Source organism: Aethalodelphis obliquidens, unplaced genomic scaffold, assembly GCF_003676395.1.
Source record: "Aethalodelphis obliquidens isolate GAN/ISIS:26980383/991018 unplaced genomic scaffold, ASM367639v1 scaffold15, whole genome shotgun sequence".
NCBI lineage: Eukaryota > Metazoa > Chordata > Mammalia > Artiodactyla > Delphinidae > Aethalodelphis > Aethalodelphis obliquidens.
The window spans coordinates 22,258,359-22,278,452 of record NW_020837959.1 but is presented as its reverse complement, the minus strand read 5'-3'; the positions used below and the strand labels follow the sequence as shown (position 1 = coordinate 22,278,452).

General features: G+C 35.4%; 1 pseudogene; it reads left to right on the top strand.

Annotated features, from left to right (window-relative positions):
* Positions 1-257: 257 nt before the first annotated feature.
* Positions 258-8,131, top strand: LOC113625298 (tyrosine-protein phosphatase non-receptor type 12 pseudogene; annotated as a pseudogene).
* The last annotated feature ends 11,963 nt before the right edge of the window (positions 8,132-20,094 follow it).

Below are 20,094 nucleotides of genomic sequence, written 5' to 3'. Positions count from 1 at the left end.
ACTGCCTATTCAATTTATGGATAGTACTGTCACAGGCAAAGCCCACTTGTGTCCCAGGAAAAAATAAGATGTAATCCAGGTGATAAATTCTAATCTCTTCCTTTGGGCTTAGTCTAGTTTCACTCACCTATAGTGGGTTGTGTGCAGAGGCCTTGCACCTAACACACTGAGTTAGAGTTTCTAGTGCAGAACCGCTGTGCCTGACACACCAGCACCATGTGCCCTGCGAAGTGCTATGCCCGACACCTTAATTCAACATGGCGATGGTGGGCCGTGTGCAAAGATGCTGCGCCCGGCACCTCAGTCTGGGGCACAGTGTGCAGCACGCCTGCGCCCCACAGGCGAGAACTCCACCCCCTCCCCGCTGACAGAAACCCTGAAAAGCAGCCCTACCCACAGCCTTTTGGGGAGTGCATGTGCTCTAGAGCAGGAGTATGCACTTCTCCACTCTTTGATAAAGAATAAAGCTTCCCTTTGCCTCTGAACCAAACTCGGTCTCATTCTATTGGCTCAAAGGACACCTGGCAGAAGCACTCTTGTTGGGGATCCACTCAAAAGGGTGGATAACAGTTCCTTCTGGTATTATTGTAATGGCTATCTAATGTTCATTTTCCTTAGCACTTCCACAGTCCTAGTTTGTGGCCTTGTCCTAAACTTTCTACTCTATCATATTAAATACCTAATTAATCTCCTAAATGTTTAATGCTATTTTTACATACTGTTTGTGTTTTTGCAATTGTGCTTTTGCTGATTTAAATTTTGTCTCCATATTACATAATACAAATTTTAAAATATACTTTAAAACATGAAACATACAAGAGAATGTAAGTGAATGGCTACTGTATATTTCTTCACACATTTTAAAAATATTTGGTGGGGGGGGACTCCAGTTCAAGAGGGGTGACATAGGAAGATCCTGGGCTCCCCTCTTCCCAGGGACACACCAAATCTGCAGCTAAATATGGAACAACTCCCTCTGGAAAAAAAAACAAAACACCTAAAAACCATCTAAGCAACTCCTACATGAGGGGCCAATGAAAGAAGACCCCTTATCAAAGTGGGTAGGGGAGGCTGGTACACAATCTCTCCATAAACTCCATCCTTGGCACAGAGACCCACAATCAGGAGGGGACTCCAAACTCAAAGTTTGTCCGTGAGGAGTGAAAGCTTTGAACCCCACATCAGACACCCCAGCTTTTCAGACCTGTTTCTGAGAGATGAGCTCCCAAAAGGTAGCTTTGAAATCCAAAGAGGCGGGCTCAAGACCACAAGACCACAGGCTGTAATAATCTGCGAAAGGGCTCTTAAAGCGCTTGCAGGGTCAGTCTCTATGGCTTTAGGGCTCAGCTTGGAGGCAACAGATGGAGAGGCTTATTTGGTATTCTTCAAACATTGGCCTGAGAGGGAGGCAAATAATTTAACACACGTTAGGAGGCTGGAAGGCAACATCTTCACAGTCTTCATCTGCCTCACTACAGCTCTCTGATATCTCCCAGAAAGAAACTCATACGCTCATCTGGAGTCCCAGTTTTTGCAACTGACACCTGGGCATCAACTTCAGACCTCCAAATTGCCTGGCTCTGGTAGCCAGCCTGATTTATTCTTGTAGTCCCACAGGACTGTATATATTTGTACACTTTAAAAGCTGCTGCCTGAGCATCTGCTTCCAATCATGTTGAATCCAGGTAGTGAATGAGATCTCTTCTGGAACACTGAAAGTTCTTGGCACAACCTCAACTACTGGGGTCCATTAAAAATGAAATAGGCTGCTGGTACAATCACAAAGGTTTGAGAACAACCAAGAGATAGGCCAGGGTTGAATGATAAAGTTCATCTCCTGTGTAAGGCCACTACTTCAAGACTAAGAGAGGCGGCTCTTTTACCTAATATACAAAAAATAACATAGAGAGTCAAGCAAAGTGAAGAAACAAACAAATATGTTCTAAACAAAAGAACAATATAAAACCTTAAACTATTGTTTTTGTATCATGCAATAAATATGTATTCTGTGACTACCTTAATTCAATTAAGATTATACCCTTAGAGAGAATTACATTACATAATATGACCCACATAACCTAGAAATATTGAAAAAATAAAGTTAGGTATGTCACAAATGCATAAAATGTATGTCAATGCCATTCTATCCTTATATAAGCATACCGTGAGTAATATTTAATATAAAATTAACAGTGTGTTTCCTTACTGTCTTATAACTTTGCTTTCAAAGAACTTAGAATAGGCCTCTCTCTCATAGTCTGAGAAACTGCATATCAGCCTATAATCACAGGTAAATTATTTTTTAAACAAATGTAACAGTGTTCCCAATACTGTATTATGAATATGACTGTAATACTATATACCATAAAAATTTTATTATGATTCATTCATTAGTGTATAGGCTAGGCTACCATGAAGCAATCATACAGATTACACTAGCCTACCATAAAGAAATCATGTTGCTGCTTCTTCCATTATCAATGTATGAATTGTTTTACCTGTAAAAATATTTTTTCACATTATCTTTTTTAAAAATTTTAATGTCTAGTAGTGATACATATATCATCTACAGTGTTTTGCATCATATAAAACAATATTGATATAGGTACTGACAGACAACTCATCTTATAAACAGATGATGTAAACTTACAGTATGCATAAATATAGTATGGTACTGTAAATATTTTCTCTTCTTTATGATTTGTTTAATAATGTTTTTCTTTTCTCTAGTTTACTTTATTGTAAGAATAAAATACGAAATATACGTTAACTGTTTATATTATAGGTAAGAATTCCAGTCAACAGTAGGCTATTAGTAGTTAAGTTTTTGGGGAATCAAAAATTATACATGGATTTTTGACTGTGCAGGGGGAAGAGGTCAATGCCCCTAATCCCTGTGTTGTTCAAGTGTCAACCGTACTTGAGAGATAATATAGTACTACTTTTTTTTCCATTGTGTAAAAAATACTTCACCAGTGGTGCCTTGGGCCATGGCTGGGCAGCTTCAACAAGACCACCCTTCCCATAGATAAAATCTATAAATTTTGGTAAACAAAAATGCACCTGAAGCCACTAAATATAACCAAAAGCACTTAGATACTGGTAAATAAAAATCAAACTTGAATAAAAAATAGCACTAAGTAGCATTCTCTCTTTCATAGATATTTTCTTGACCTTCAACCCCAGTCATCTCCATCAGGGATAATTCAAGTCCTATTAGAAAAAACAAAACAAAAACAAGCTTAAACATTTAAAGAGATAGAAGATAGAGTTAGCACTACCAGAACCAATGTAAAGTGAAAGGGAAAATCCTGGAAATGAGAGGGCCAGAGAGGAAGAGGTCCATATCTGTTTATAAAATTGCCAGTTTCTGACTGACTCTTGAACTCTGAATTGAGGCATACTCTAAGAACTACAGATAAGGTTAAAAAAAATAATTGAGATTTGAGCTCCTCTCCCCACAGGGATGACAAAACTGTGGTTCAGCCAAGATGAATGCTTGCTTAAAAAGCAGAATCAGACTCCCTCTTGTGAGAATACCAGGATCACAACTAGCTGCTGGACAATCATTGACAGGAAGACACTGTAATTCACCAAAAAAGATACCCCACATCCAAAGACAAAGGAAAAGCCACAATGAGATGGCAGGAGGGGCACAATCACAGTAAAATCAAATCCCATAACTGCTGGGTGGGTGACTCACAGACTGGAGAACACTTATATCACAGAAGTCCACCCACTGGAGTGAAGCTTCTGAGCCCCACATCAGGTTTCCCAACGTGGGGGTCTGGCAACAGGAGGAGGAATTCTTAGAGAATCAGACTTTGAAGCCTACTGGGATTTGACTGCAGGACTTTGAAAGGACTGGGGGAAACAGAGACTCCACTCCTGGAGGGCACACACAAAGTAGTGTGTGCATCAGGACCCAGGGGAAGGAGCAGTGACCCCAGGGGAGACTGAACCAGACCCACCTGCTAGTGTTGGAGGGTCTCCTGCAGAGGCGGGGTGGGGGGTTGTGGCTCACCGGGGGGACAAGGACACTAGCAGCAGAAGTTCTGGGAAGTACTCCTTGGCGTGAGCCCTCCCAGAGTCTATCATTAGCCCCCAAAAAAGCGCAGGTAAGCTCCATTATTGGGTTGCCTCAGGCAACCAGGGAGGGAAGCCAGCCCCACCCATCAGCAGTCAAGCAGATTAAAGTTTTACTGAGCTCTGCCCACCAGAGCAACAGTCAGCTCTACCCACCACAAGTCCCTCCCATCAGGAAACTTGCACAAGCCTCTTAGATGGCCTCATCCACCAAAGGACAGACAGCAGAAGCAAGAACTACAGTCCTGCAGCCTGTGGAACAAAAACCACATTCACAGAAAGATAGACAAGATGAAAGGCAGAGGGCTATGTACTGGATGAAGGAACAAGACAAAACCTCAGAAAAACAACTAAATGAAGAGGAGATAGGCAACCTTCCAGAAAAATAATTCAGAATAATGACAGTGAAGCAGATCCAGGACCTTGAAAAAGAATGGAGGCAAAGATCAGGAAGATTCAAGAAATGATTAACAAAGACCTAGAATAATTAAAGAACAATCTAACAGAAATGAAAAATACAATAACTGAAATGAAAACTACACTAGAAGGAATCAATAGCAGAATAACTGAGGCAGAAGAACGATAAGTGACCTGGAAGACAGAATGGTAGAATTCACTGCTGTGGACAGAATAAAGAAAAAAGAATGAAAAGAAATGAGGACAGCCTAAGAGACCTCTGGGACAACACTAAACACAACAACATTTGCATTATAGGGGTCCCAGAAGGAGTAGAGAGAGAGAAAGGACCAGAGAAGATATTTGAAGAGATTATAGTTGAAAACTTCCCTAACATGGGAAAGGAAAGAGCCACCCAAGTCCAGAAAGAGCAGCGAGTCTCATACAGGATAAATTCAAGGAGAAACATGCCAGGACACAGAGTAACCAAATTGGCAAAAATTAAAGACAAAGAAAAATTATTGAAAGCAGCAAGGGAAAAACAACAAATAACATACAAGGGAACTCCCATAAGGTTACCAGCAGATTTCTCAGCAGAAACTCTACAAGCCAGAAGGGAGTGGCATGATACACTTAAAGTGATGAAAGGGAAGAACCTACAAACAAGATTACTCTACCCAGCAAGGATCTCATTCAGATTCCATGGAGAAATCAAAAACTTTACAGATAAGCAAAAGCTAAGAGAATTCAGCACCACCAAACCAGCTCTACAACAAATGCTAAAGGAGTTTCTATAAGTGGGAAACACAAGAGAAGAAAAGGACCTACAAAAATAAACCCAAAACAATTAAGAAAATGGTCATAGGAACATACATATCGATAATTACCTTAAACATGAATGGATTAAATGCTCCAAACAAAAGACAAAGACTTGCTGAATGGATACAAAAACAAGACCCATATATATGCTGTCTACAAGAGACCCACTTCAGACCTAGGGACACATACAGACTGAAAATGAGGGGATGGAAAAAGATATACCATGCAAATGGAAATCAAAAGAAAGCTGGAATAGCAATACTCATATCAGATAAAATAGACTTTAAAATAAAGAATGTTATAAGAGACAAGGAAGCACACTAAATTTTTTAATTTGGGGAGATTATGGGGTTTTTTTATTATTGATCTGATGTAATTATGTAGTTCCCATGTTAATTAAACTATAATGCCATAAAATAACTAGATATTATAATCTATCATGCTCACAGAATTTTGAAATTTTCAGATTGAAGACTGAACAGTGATCTAGAAATTTGTCACAGTTTATATGTTATATTTTACAAATATAGCTTTTATTTGCAAGGTATGTAATAAGATGTAATAATAACCAGAAACAAATAGATGAGTAGCATTTGTTGATTGTTTATAATGTGTGAGGTACTGTTCTAGCCCTTTTCATAAACATTTTGCTCATTTTATAGAAAAGGAATCTCAGGCTTATCTAAGGTCACATAAAGTGGGGCTGAGGTTCAGAAAGGATCTGTCAACATGATTAAACATTACTCAATACCTAGTTGTTTAGCATTAAGTAAAGGAATATTTTTATAGAATATAGTTTTTGTTCAGGATAATGCTTTTATGTTTTATTTATGTTTTTCTAATTAGAAATTAACTTTCTAATTTTCTTTATTCCACTTACGAGGACTTATTTTGATTAACTATATGTATTAATTATTTGTTGCTGTTGTGAAATACTACCACAAACATAGTGGCTTAAAAGAACTCAAATTTATTAATATTTTCTTTCACCTTTATCTTATAGTTCTGGAGGGCAAAAATCTTAAATGGTTTTCACTGGGCTAAAATCTAGGACTTCCTTTCAAAGGCTCCAGGAGAGAGTCTGTTACCTTGCTTTTTCCAGGTTCTAGAGGCTGACTGTATCCTTGGCTTGTGGTCACTTCTTCTATGTGCAAGCCAGCAGTTATGACATTTCGATCTCTGCTTCCTCTGCTTCCATTGTTCCATCTTCTCTGACTTTGACCTTCCTGCTTCCATCTTATTAGGATCCTATAATTACATTGAATTTGCCTGAATGATTCAGTATAATTTCCCTATTTCAAGATCCTTAATTTATCTGTAAATTCCTTCATTTGTAACAGCAGGAGGGCAACACGTGATATCACTGCAATGTGTCAACTCAAAGTACACGATACAAATATTTACAATGGAGTGATATTCTTTCTAAATGTTCAAAGATTACATTTAAAAATGTGAGTCAAACAAATAAATCATAATAAGTGTATTCTTTTCCAAAGAATCACAGAAAAATAACTTTCTTATCTTAGAATTTTTGTTTGTTCTTTTAGAACTTAGTAATAAAATTTTCTTCTGAGGAAAAATTGAAGGTTTTGAGAATCACCACAACATATGCCAAATTCCCCAAAGAACACAGAACCAATGATTCAAGGAAGATTGTGAGGAGAGGTAGTTGTTGAAGGATTATTTAAAAGAAGCCCTGCATTTTATGTTCTGTGTCCATCCCTATTCAGAGAAGTAAGATGGCCAAAGATTTTTACTATTTTTGGTATTAAGTATGTATCTATTGAGATGGGTACATATAGCTAATCTACACACATAGGGCCCTATAATAAAATCTAATTTCATGGGAAGAATAAATTAGATAAGGTTATCCTACATCCATAGTTATTACATTTCTCATTGTGAATAGTTAAACTTGAATTCTGGTTTATAGTTAAATTATTTCTGAGGTTGCTGGTGTGAGGTCATGCATAGGTAATACAGTCATTCTCAATGTATCTTGAAATTAACTTTTTTAAGCCTTCAACCCTTAAAGCTAGACTTTACAAATTTGTGAATTCATGATGTTAAAACTTAGAATGTTAGCTAGAGATGACTTCTAACATCATATTTATTTTACCAGTTACCATTTATCAAAAATCTATAACCTTGCCCTTTGCTCAAGCTGGTCTCAGGAGTGGGCAAGCAACTAAGAAGATTGTCAACAAAGTATAGAACAGAAAAGATTTATACCACAGCCACTGGAGAAAAAGAAGAAAGTGTTAAAAAGAACAGATATAAGGACATACTGCCATTTGACCACAGCCGAGTTAAATTGACTTTAAAGACTCCTTCTCAAGATTCAGACTATATCAATGCAAATTATATTAAAGGTGCTTATGGGCCAAAAGCATATGTGGCAACCCAAGGACCTTTAGCAAATACAGTAATAGGTTTTTGGAGGATGATATGGGAGTACAATGTTGTAATCATTGTAATGGCCTGTCGTGAATTTGAGATGGGAAGGAAAAAATGTGAGCACTATTGGCCTTTGTATGGAGAAGACCCTATAACATTTTCACCATTTAAAATTTCTTATGAAGCTGAACAAACAAGAACATACTACTTCATTAGGACACTCTTACTTGAATTTCAAGATGAATCTCATAGGCTATATCAGTTACATTATGTAAACTGGCCAGACCATGGTGTTCCCTCATCATTTGATTCTATTCTGGACTTGATAAGCTTAATGAGGAAATATCAAGAACATGATGTGCCTATTTTTATTCATTGTAGTACAGGCTGTGGATGAACAGGTGCCATTTATGCCATAGATTATATGTGGAATTTAATATTTTTAACTTAATACAATGTTTAAAACATTTTTTAATGCCATTGCTGTGTCAATTTTTAACTGAAGTATGATTGACTTACAATATTATATTAGTTTCAGGTGTACAACATAGTGATCCAATATTTTTGTACATTACAAAATTATCACCACGATAAGTCCAGTTACCATCTGTAATCATACAAAGTTATTATAATATTATTGAACTATATTCCCTGTGCTGTACATGACATCCCTGTGACTCACTTGTAACTGGAAGTTTGTACCTCTTAATTTCCACCTAGTTCACTCATCCCCCCACCCCTGTTCCCTCTGGCAAAAACCAGTTTGTTCTATGAATCTGTTTCTGTATTGTTAGGTTTGTTCATTTGTTTTGTTTTTTAGATTCCACATATAAGTGAAATCATACAGCATTTGTTTTTCTCTGTCTGACTTAGCATAATACACTCTAGTTCCATTCATGTTGTTGCAAATGGCAAATTTTCATTCTTTTTCATGGCTGAGTAATATATATTCATCATATGTACATGCCACATCTTCTTTATCCATTTGTCTATTAATGGGCACATAATTAAACTAAAAAGAGACAATTTGTGCTAAATGAGAAGGAAAGCAATAAAAATAATGCAATTCGCAATCTGAAGCTTTTGAGAGAAATTCAAGTGAAGAATGACATCTTAAGTATATTTAGGTTTAAATTGTGGTCTGATTATAATATTTTTGTTGAAGTACATTTTTGGTGGTCTTGATTGCAATCTGTGAAGTCATTCAATTTTAATCCTAAATATAGAATTAAGTTTAATTAAATCACTGTTGTGCTAGTTTTGGAAAAGTTTTTGCTGTTTTTGTTTTCTTGCGCAGATGTCTCCTAATTGCCTGCTTTTAGTGACGTTATTTTAGATATCAAAAATTCACGTTCACATTTAACAGCTTTCTAAATAATCAGATGTGAATTAATTTCAGTTTTTTAATACTCTATTCTCCAATTTTGGATCTTTGTTACACAGCTCTTAAAGGCCAGAAGCTCATATTTTCAATTCTGGCAGATGGAGAATTTGCGAAAACTTTAACAAAAATGTTGGCACATATCCATTCAATATATTATGCTAAAAGTAGCTCTAGTTTTTAATATAAACTGTATTTTCTTAACAGATTTGCTGTTTCCCCCACTCTCTGTCTTTAAGGTGCACAAACCTTGTATGATATGCAAATGACCAATTAGATCATGAACAATTTATTTAGTGAAAAGCAGCTATGCTTGGGTAGCTCAAGAAGATGTGTCTCAGTGTTTTAAGCTATAACAAATCTGAGTTTTGTTGAGTTAGTGGGTGAAGGGAATTCCAAAGATTCCAGCCATTTTTCCTGGCCTATGTACTATAATCATGATTTAATGTAATAGTATTTGTTGCCTTATGTAATGCATTGCTCCTATGTTGGGTGCATATATATTTATAACTGTTATATCTTCTTCTTGGATTGATCCCTTGATCATTATGTAGTGTCCTTCCTTGTCTCTTGTAACATTCTTTATTTTAAAGTCTATTTTATCTGATATGAGTATTGCTACTCCAGCTTTCTTTTGATTTCCTTTTGCATGGAATATCTTTTCCATCTCCTCACTTTCAGTCTGTATATGTCTGTAGGTCTGAAGCGGGTCTCTTGTAGACAGCCTATATATGGGTCTTGTTTTTGTATCCTTTCAGCGAGCCTGTGTCTTTTGGTTGGAGCATTTAATCCATTCATATTTAAGGTAATTATCAATAGGTATGTTCCTATGACCATTTTCTTAATTGTTTTGGGTTTGCTTTTTTAGGTCCTTTTCTTCTCTTGTGTTTCCCACTTGTAGAAGTTCCTTTAACATTTGTTGTAGAGCTGGTTTGGTGGTGCTGAATTCTCTTAGCTTTTGCTTGTCTGTAAAGCTTTTGATTTCTCCATCAAATCAATGAAATCCTTGCTGGGTAGAGTAATCTTGTTTGTAGGTTCTTCCCTTTCATCACTTTAAATATATCATGCCACTCCCTTCTGGCTTGTAGAGTTTTTGCTGAGAAATTAGCTGTTAACCTTATGGGAGTTCCCTTGTATGTTATTTGTCATTTTTCTCTTGTTGCTTTTAATAATTTTTCTTTGTCTTTAATTTTTGCCAATTTGATTACTATGTGTCTCAGTGTGTTTCTCCTTGGGTTTATCCTGCCTGGGACTCTCTGTGCTTCCTGGATTTTGGTGGCTATTTCCTTTTTCATCTTAGGGAAATTTTTGACTACAATTTCTTCAAGCATTTTCTTGGGTCCTTTCTCTCTTTCTTCTCCTTCTGGGACCTCTATAATGCAAATGTTGGTGCGTTTAATGTTGTTCCAGAGGTCTCTTAGGCTGTCTTCATTTCTTTTCATTCTCTTTTCTTTATTCTGTTCTGTGGCAGTGAATTCCACCATTCTGTCTTCCAGGTTACTTATCTGTTCTTCTGCCTCAGTTATTCTGCTATTGATTCCTTCTAGTGTTGTTTTCATTTCAGTTATTGTATTGTTCATCTCTGTTTGTTCTTTAATTCTTCTAGGTATTTGTTAAACATTTCTTGAATCTTCTTGATTTTTGACTCCATTCTTTTTCCGAAGTTCTGGATCATCGTCACTATCATTATTCTGAATTCTTTTTCTGGAAGGTTGCCTATCTCCACTTCATTTAGTTGGTTTTCTGGGGTTTTATCTTGTTCCTTCTTCTGGTACATAGTCCTCTGCCTTTTTATTTTGTCTGTCTTTCTGTGGATGTGGTTTTTGTTCCACAGGCTGCAGGATTATAGTTCTTCATGCTTCTGCTCTCTGTCCTCTGGTGGATGAGGCTATCTAAGAGGATGGTTTGTGCAAGTTTCCTGATGGGAGGGAGTGGTGGTGGTTAGAGCTGGGTGTTGCTCTGGTGGCCTGAGCTCAGTTTAACTTTAATCTGCTTGTCTGCTGATGGGTGAGGCTGCATTCCCTGCCTGTTGATTGTTTGGCCTGAGGTGATCCAGCACTGTATGGTTCTTTGGTGGGGCTAATGGCAGACTCCAGGAGGGCTCATTCCAAGGAGTACTTTCCAGAACTTCTGCTGCCAGTGTCCTGTCCCTGCGGTGAGCCACAGCTGCCCTCTGCCTCTGCAGGAGACCCTCCAACACTAGCAGGTAGGTCTGGTTCAGTCTCCTATGGGGTCACTGCTCCTTCCCCCTGGGTCCTCATGTACACACTACTTTGTGTGTGCCCTCCAAGAATGGAGATTCTCTTTCCCATAGTCCTGTCGAAGTCCTGCAATCAAATCCTGCTGGCCTTCAAAGTCTGATTCTCTGGGAATTCCTCCACCCATTGCTGGACCCCCAGGTTGGGAAGCCTGACGTGGGGCTCAGAATCTTTACTCCAGTGGGTGAAATTCTGTAGTATAATTGTTCTCCAGTTTGTGAGTCATCACCCAGAAGTTATGGGATTTGATTTTATTGTGATCGTGCCCCTCCTACCATCTCATTGCAGTTTCTCCTTTGTCTTTGGAAATGGATTGTCTTTTTTGGTTAGTTCCAGTGTCTTCCTGCCAATGATTGTTCCACAGTTAGTTGTGATTCTGGTGCTCTCGCAAGAGGAAGTGAGTGCACGTCCTTCTACTCTGCCGTTGTGAACTGAGAACTGTTTCAATTTTATATTTTCTGTTTTAATTATTTGGGTGTTTTAGATCCAGTTCTTTTTATTAATAATATAAATTTCTACCATCTCTTGACATTACAGTATCTTTACAATTAGTATCATTCTAGGCTATAAGTTACATGATAAAGGCACAACAACTGTCTTTTGTGCACCATTGTGCATCTACAAGTGGATAACAGCTGCTCAATTAGTAAGTGATTAATAATACTATATATATTATTCAGATATATATAATATACTAGGTATATATGTAATTAGGTGTATATTTTATCTGATACATATTAGATTTTATATATATATATATATAAAAAGTTAATATTCCGTGTCCATTTATTTGCTAATTCATACATCAATCATTCATTATCCATTCATTCATTCATTTATATATATATGAATGAAAATGATTAAAAGAGAGAGTGTTTTCAATTGCAGACCATTTCTTAGGAGAAAACCATCCTCTGAGACAGATAGAGAATGCATCTGCAAATTTAGATCAATCTCTTATTCTCTGCAACTGTTCAAAATCCACCTAAATCTTCAACTTTAGATTGCATATAAATTTAAGGCATTCATATTGATTTTAGAGGCTTCTGGGTTACATGTAAATATAAGGTGTGTATATTGATTTGAGGGTACTCACTTCACTGCCAGTAGCATTTGATTTCAAAGGCTAGAAGCAATTTTGCTTTGCACTTATCAAAATAAGAAATGGATTTCTTTTTAAGTTTCTATTATGTGTCCTTGAACTAAAAGACTTCAAGTTGTTTAGGCATCTACATTACTGATCAGTTCCACTTTCTTTATTAGGATAATTTTAGGAAGTGTGCTCTGTAGCTTATTCTTTAGAACACTGGCATTTTTTGTGCAATTTATTTGACAGCAAGGATTTCAACCTTATGATCAATTTTATCTCAAGTGGAAGTCAACACACAGGAGTAATAAAACTAAATCAACACATTAAATTTTTTATGGGTTAGCAGCATTTATCAAAAAAAAAAATACTTAGTGGTGACAAGATGCTCTGTGGTGTAAGGGATACTTGCATGTACTTGATTTCCATTTCCTTCTTATATAGGAACTCCACATCTGCTTATATCTGTGATTCTTGGATATATTCTTAATATCTCAAGTCAAGATTTTCCTGGAGTTTGGATGATTTAATATCTTATAGCTAAGCCTGATGCCTTGCCAGAATACTGCTTCCAAGTTGTCAATAAAGCTGGATGGTTCTAGTACTCAGATATCACAGGTAATAGAACTCCATTTATTACGTTGTCCTCAGGGATAATGTTATTATAAAGTGATGTAATGATCTCTTTAAAATATGCGAGTTCTATATGTTTGTTTTTAAAATGCAATCATCAGTTTAACACAAAATTTATTCAGTGCCAGTAACATTAATTTTAATATTTATTTTATAATTTATTTATAATTACAGGTAAATTAAAAAGAATTAAAAACAATGGTTGATATATGCTTATAAAGAAAATTCTAAATTAATATTATTATTAAAATAAATGTCTTTAAATATTTCTGTAATTTGAAGCTTGATATAAAAATATTTGTCCTATACTTCTATAGTAACCTTGATGTTCAAATATTTTATTATTCACCTAACAAATGGAAACTATTAGGAACTAAATGGAAACTAAATAAACTATTAATGTTTCTTTGTTAAATCATGTTTAATGGGCAGACTTTATGGAATCTAAGAATGCTAGGGAAATCAATTATGTTGGTAGCATGTAGTAATATATTGCATTCCAGATATTCTCATCACACTATATAATACTTACAAAGTAATGCAAAATACAACTGACAAAACACACTATAATGGCATACTTTAAGTTAATGTTTATGAGAAATTGTAATGCTTCACTTCCATCAGAATAAATATAATCATGAAGTTTAGGAACATTGATGTATTGACATTAATGTGCAACTTCCACATTTAGAGGAATAAATAATTTTTACAGTAGTTCTAAGATTCATACAAATATAGGCAATCTGAAAATAGAATATTAAAACAGTTTAAGGAAACAAAAAAATCCAAAGAATTACAATCATCTTAAATAAACCGTAAGGTACTTAAAGATGCTATTATTTTGCAAACATTTAGAATATTTGAGAGAGTCATTGAAAGTAGACAAAAAATTCTCAACATCTACTTGATCATGAGTCAATAAAGCACCAGGAAATCTAGCTTTATTGTATGCTATTTCCCACTAACAAAAGCACTTTGTAGGCTGGGAATGAGTTGTGGTGCATTGGCTGCCTAAACAAATTGCAGAAGCAATAATCCAAGGTTCACCTTTGAAGATATTGGTGCTTTTTCTGAAGTTAAATGCAGTGAAGCCTATTACATTTGTGTCTTATTAACCAGCTTCAAATAGAGCTATGAAGCACTTTGTCCTCACTTTACGGGAAGCCCTAGAGACATTATTTTGCTGCTAAATGATTTGTCTTTGAAACATTGTTTGGTAAATTTCCACTTACTACAATGAATGACATAAGGGGGTTTTTGGCATGTGTTCAAAAGGAAAGAAAGCAATTGTACAGTGTGTTTTTTCCCCTAATTGGACAATGAGAAATGGCTTAAAACATAAATGTTATGTGTCTATTTGCCCCTGGGGATTTTGGGATTTAGAACAGAAAATTGGGATTAAAAACTAAAACTCTGTAAGTCAAATGGAATTTTTAAAATAATGAATTTGCTTCACATTTGGTAAACAAAAGTTGAAATATGAAATGGTCTATATAACTGTGATAATTGTCTATAATACAATGTGGAGATAATAATATCTTTAAAATTGCACCATTTTAAAATAATATTTAATTGATTCTTTTGAATCAGGATTGAAAGCACCCATTCCACTGCCCAAAAAACAAAATACCTCATTGGAAGTGTTGACATTGATTCCTAAGAGAACTAGTAAGCCAAAGTTTGGAAAACAAAAACCACCTTTTATCAGTTGTTTTAGGCTTCATGAGGTACCAATAAAGTGTTAAAAGCATCAAAGTAAATTCCTTTCCACAGGGGCACATTAATGTATTTAAGAAATTGGTAAATTTTTAGATCAGAATTATCTGGCAGAAACTTCAAAGTCAACAGCTTCTTAAACACAACCCAGAATAAATTATTCACTTCTTTTAAGTTGCAGAAATTCTTATTGGTTAAATAGCCATGCTCCTTGTTTAGAGAGTTTCTAGAGGATTGAGATGTAAAGTACTACATTATATATTTCATTGCAACCTGTATCTCCAGAGAAGGTATTCAGGTACATCATTCTCTCCTTCTGTGCACTATAATGTATCTTCACTCATGATATTTCCAGAGTATTCCAAATTTGGGAGCCATGCTTTATTCATTTTTATATCCCTAATATTAACAAATATATTTTCTTTAATTATGTACTGAATGAACAAGTAAATGAATCCATTGAATGAATGATCAAAATTAAAATCTCTTTGATCTTTAGAATACAATGTAAAAATACTTTAGGAATAATTGGTGCAGTAATTAGTACATTTACATTTGCTTCCATTAATTCTTCAAACAACAGTAACAACAAAAATCCAACTGAGATCTGGTATCACAAAAAGTACATTTTGTGTCGAACATGTTTATATTTCTACAGGCATTCAGTAATACTTACTAACTTAAAAAAATACTGACACCCATTCTGTTACTTCCGTGTTCCAAAAAATGAAAACCACTGACTTAGACAAGCCTCCTCATTTAGTAGCTGAAGCTATTAGGATCAAGAGACATTAAATCCCTTTGATTTTTTCACACAGGTAATGAATGTCAGAGCCAGGAACTGGTCCCCAGCTTCCTGGAATCTAATCTGGTACATTATCTTTTAGAGTGCTCTCCTTCCCTATTTGGACCATTCTTCTCAGTGAGAGCAAATACAAAGATGAAGAATGAATGGGACTCGGTGGGTTGGTTGTCAGAGTTTAGTGAATAACTCAGGGGTTCAAAGCTTTCAGAACAGTTCTGGTGAACATTCCCTGAGAGTTAATGACATGTTATTTTGTTCCCTTATGAATTCTTGAAATTCCAGCATACAATAGTCAGGAGCTTAGTCACAAAAGCATAATGTAGACATAGTTATACTAAGGCAACACAATTATTACTAAGAGGGCTTAGTGTGACCAGTTTAAAAAGCAACACACAATAAAATTGGTGATGTTGAGTTTGTACTTTTAAACTTCTGGGTATTATGAAAGGGGAAAAGAAACAATTTCAGATAAGGAGGGGAAAGAAAATAAATATAACTTTGTAAGGAAAAGAGCATATTTCAAAGATCAAATGGTAAAAACAACAACAAAACAAGGAATTTTGATAGAATTTGTATTATTTACTGCAGCATAAAAAACTAAATAAAGTTATTGATGTCCTTGGAAGCAACCTGAGTGTTCATCGGCAGATGAATGGATAAAGAAGATGTGGCACATATATACAATGGAATATTACTCAGCCATAAAAAGAAAAAAATTGAGTTATTTGTAGTGAGGTGGATAGACCTAGAGTCTGTCATACAGAGTGAAGTAAGTCAGAAAAAGAAAAACAAATACCATATGCTAACACATATATATGGAATCTAAAAAAAAAAGGTTCTGAAGAACCTAGGGGCAGGACAGGAATAAAGACGCAGACATAGAGAATGGACTTGAGGACATGGGGAGGGGAAAGGGTAGGGTGAGACGAAGTGAGAGAGTGGCATTGACATATATACAGTACTAAATGTAAAATAGATAGCTAGTGGGAAGCAGCCACATAGCACAGGGAGATCAGCCCGTGCTTCGTGACCACCTAGAGGGTTGGGTTAGGAAGGGTGGGAGGGATATGAAAGAGGGAGGGGATATGGGGATATATGTATACGTATAGCTGATTCATTTTGTTATACAGCAGAAACTAACACAACATTGTAAAGCAATTATACTCCAATAAAGATGTTAAAAACAACAAAAAAGTAAAACAAAAAAGTTATTGATGTCCTCAACATGTTTACTATTCAAAGGGGAGAATAAGTACATGATAACATGTCATATGTTTGGTAATGATCTAAGTGTTTTGTAAATATTGTATCTTTTAATCCTTACAATAGCCCACTGAGGTAGCTGTTATTATTGTCCCCATTCTTTCTTGGGGAACCTGATGAAAAGACTTTAAATAAATTGTCTGTAGTATCATAGGTAATTAACAACCTTGACAAGGTTGATAATTGTGGTTATTCTGACTTCAGGTAAGTAGTCCCTAAACATTATGCTCTACTGTCTCTGAACCACTATGCTATACTCTGTCAAGATGTAAAGCTAGCATGATAGAAACTATGATGTAAAACAAATAGAAATTAAATAGTAAAAGAACACAGGAAGGTGTCAGTTATTTTAAACTGGGAATAGTGAAAGTTTAACTAAATTAGTGGCACTTAAAATTGGCTTAGGAAGTCCACAGATAGAAAAGAGAGAAAAAAATGTTGTATGTACAAGTACACAAAAAAGTGATTATTCGTGAACTGCCTCAATCCACATTGTAGCTGCAATATTTTTCCACGGATTCTTTTCTAAACTTAACATTTGGATATTTCACCTGCTAACTCTTCTTGTCTACCACACTCAAGATTCAATATAACTACCTAATTATTAATTTATACTGTCAGCCCAAATATGGAGAATTTATAGTATGTTCCAAGTTCCTTTCCTAAGTGAATAGGAAACAGAAATCAAGATGTAGTCCTTACCAACACAGAGTATGCAGTACTGTGTGGGATGCAGAAAAATAAAAATTTATCTGTAATTTACATGTTATTTGGTAGAAGTAAGCCCAGGAGTTAAGAACAATCAAGCCAAGTCTACTAAGGTTCAGGGAAATATTCCTGTAGAAAAAGATGCTGAAGCAAGTACTGAAAGATAACTAGGAATAAGAATTGGAGTAAAATAACATTCTAGGTCAATGAACAAAATATGAAGAATTATGGCGGAGAGAAAGACATACACCATTCTCTAAACCATGTGATATATCACTCAAAATTTCTCTAACTCTATCTGTTTGAGACAAAGATTTTATAGCACATAGGGTCAAGTGGTACTACTGCTAATTGAGTCTTCCATCTGCTAATTCTTATTATTTACAAACTGTAATAAGACTTGAACTCTGCAAGAAACATCAACATGCTTAGGAGAGACTGCCATACTCTATCCTTAAAATATTTAAAAATACGAAAAACTGCAAGTGAGGCACTAAAAAGGAACTGTGATCAAACCAGGGACTGAAATAAGTGGGAATAAACGTACCTTGCATCATATACCTTGCTAAACAAAGAGAAACAAAATCAAAAGCGATATGGTTGTATATGAAGGACAGAATAGTCCCTGGTAGACCACGGGGTTGGCATGATAACCCAGGTAACCTCGCCACCCAGTTAAATGCTGCAAGTTGCATATAGAATGTGGCTTAAAAGTAAAAATAAAAGGTCTAGTGAAAAGTGAAGTGATATTGTGAAAAATAATTTGCTAAAATCTTAGTATCGTCTCTTCTTACAAAGCTTTCTTCAATTTGTGCAGCCAGAGTAAATTACTCACATTTCCATGCTCCCCTAACATTCTGTACAAATGATGATTACAGCTCTTACCAAATTTTATCACACATTCCATATTTATTTCTTTTTGTTATACAATGTTTCCAATTATTCCAATGAATGATGTATGAATTAATTTTTTAACTAATTAACTGATGAGAAAATTGAATACATATTTTTGGAACCTGTTCATATACATAATTTGCTTTTATACATTATTATTTTGTGAATGGCTAATTTAGAAGAGGAAAATCAGCTCAAACACTTGCTATAAAATATTTCAGATAAAGTATGTATAAATATTGAATAGAAGTTTAAAGGAAAGAAATAAGCTAGTGAAACTTCATCTGTGAGATCCAAAGTCTTTTTAATATTTTATTTTCAAATTAAATAATAGGCATTTGTATTTTCTTTTTTATATCAACTAAAGTACAATATAAAATATAATGCATGTAATCATATAGATATTAATTTAGTATATAAATATTATACCCTAATAGATTTTTGTTGTGATTATTTTGATTTTATAAATTTTTATCATATTCCAGTAAAATGATATAAGGTGGTACATGCTACTATATTTTATCATTTTACATATGTATCAAGTCATTTTTCTATAACAAGTTACTCAACAAATAAGTACTGAGGCCCTTCCACTGAGAGTCCAAAGATTCTGGGAACACAATAAATTAGACTGGCAAAGCCTCACTATTACACAATGTATATTCTAGTTCAGAATTATATCAGTAATTAAGCTCTTGTCATTCAGCTTCCAATCAACCCCTTGATATTCTACTTTGCAATACTTGGACTAGGATTCTTCAAACCAATTTTTTTTTTTTTCTCGTCAGCTGACTTCTTTTATCTTCTGCCAAATGGACACACTATAGGAAGGTAGGAAGGAAAAAGATGGGTGTACTTTTTCCTTTCTCTTTGGTTGCTGTTTCAGTTGGCACCTCTATGTCATTGGATCTTTGCCTTGGAAGTAACACCACTTTGATCCATTTTCCAACTTCCTTCAGCACTCACAACCAATCTTGTTATACTTTCTCAGAACTATCTGAGAAATTACTATTACTAGCCAGACAGTGACCCCTGCTCAGAGCCCAGATCTGTAGGTTTATCGCTCCTGATGTATCAGCACCAGCCAGGAAGTACCCCTCCTCAATGTCTGACCCCAGGTTGACAGGGACTCTTCCTTTGAGTGTCTATACTTGGATAACCCAATATTATCTCTGTTTTACTTAAGTGTTTTCAGTTCACTTTTCCAGACATCCCAAAATTACCTAACTAATATCCTATACTAAATTTTCTCTGTTGAAATACTTACTGTGGCTTCACTTTCCCTGACTGGGTTCTAATTGGTATTAGATTCAGTACTTGCTATTAGAAATGGTCCAAAGAAAACAGAACCATACACATGTGATTATGAAACTGCTTGGTTATGTTTTGTCTTAAGGCAGTAATGAATTCCTTGACAATGAAAAATGGAATATTAGTGGGTTTCCCTGAAAATAAAATTTATTAAATTAATACGTGTTATTGACTGTGAAGTAATGATTGCTGAAGCAAGTGCACTGGGGAGCAAGAGGCTGTTGTACATGACCATTACATTTATAATGATGACTACAGGATCTGATCAGTGCAATCTCTGATTCTGAATGCACCAAAGAGTTTATGTAAAGAAAATCCAAGCTTACAACTTTGCATTCTC